This window comes from Cebus imitator, unplaced genomic scaffold (genome assembly GCF_001604975.1).
Source record: "Cebus imitator isolate Cc_AM_T3 unplaced genomic scaffold, Cebus_imitator-1.0 Scaffold63, whole genome shotgun sequence".
NCBI classification, from domain to species: Eukaryota; Metazoa; Chordata; class Mammalia; order Primates; family Cebidae; genus Cebus; species Cebus imitator.
Genome location: NW_016107378.1, coordinates 1,491,499 through 1,492,796, shown reverse-complemented (window position 1 = coordinate 1,492,796; position 1,298 = coordinate 1,491,499).

The following is a 1,298-nucleotide window of genomic DNA, read 5'->3' as shown; positions in this document are numbered from 1 at the left end:
CAAAGGCAAATGGACATCTTTTGCACTAGAGTTGGTTGGGGAGAGGGGTGGATGGAACAGACTGTCATTGACCCTCCTGGGGTTGACCTCCTAGGAACAGGTGCCTGGAGACATTCTGGAGGTGAATAAGCCCAGGGAGTAGGAAGGGCTTATTAAAAGGGAAAAGACCCAAGTGTGGAGACCAGAGAGAGCAGGTGTAGTGGGGGACCTGGACATCCCTGGTAGTGCTGGGGTACTCAGCGGTAGGTGGGCAGGAGATGAGGCTGGGGAGATAGCAGGGGCCAGGTCACAAAGGGTCTGTGCTAGGCAGTTTTAGACTTTAGCCTGAGGTCAGTGGGAAGCCTCTGAAGGGACTGATGTAATTGACCTGTGACTTAGATTCTTTGACAGCTTTGTGGGCAGAACTTCAGTTCACTTCAGGAACAGAGATGGAGGAAGAAATGTTGGTTGGTCCCTTTCAATTCTGACATTCTGCTTTTTGCTCACCTGTGAGGATTTATGGTACTGCCAGGGCGTTACATCCTGACTCAGTTTCCCTTTTGATTCCTTGTTCTTCCCATTCTATCCCTACCTTTCCACCTGATTTTGCATCCAAGATTCGGATAACTGCCTTCCCCTTCTTGGATCCTGAATTCCTCATTTGGCCAAAATCAGGGTATATTCTTTCCTTTAAGAACTGAATCCCATCAAGGGAAACTGCAAAGGTTGGTGCTAGACAAGGCTGGTGACAGCAGAGTCCCCTGGAGGGCGGGAGAAAATACAGATTTCTGGGCCCCACCCCCAGAGTTTTGGATTCAGCGGTCTAGGGGTGAGCCTGAGAATGTAAATTTCTAACAAGCCCTCAGGTGTTTTGATGTTGCTGGTCCAGGGACCACACATTGAGTAGCAGTGACCAGACTCTCGGTGCCTTCGGTTCCTCTTTGCTTGGTGGGTTTGGGAACCTGCAGTGGGGTGGCCAGATGTCTCCAGACGGCACAAGTGGAGACATTTTCCCAAGGGAGTTTCAGAAATTAAATGTAGAGGCTGTGTCCTGTGAACCAGGCTCCAGAGAGCCTGTGTTCCGGTCTTGGGGGCAGACTTATCTCTGCTCTAACCTTACACGGAGGGCCCACTTATTCATCCGAGAACAACACAGAGAACAAGAAATTCAATTTGGCAGGGACACTGTCTGTTTAAGCATACTTTCTCTTAATTTAATCACCCATGCAAGAGTCTTCCAGACATGTGAATGTATGTTTTTAGAAATTTGGCTTATTTTCTCAGATATTTTCATTCTTGAACATCTGGTGGGGGAGAGA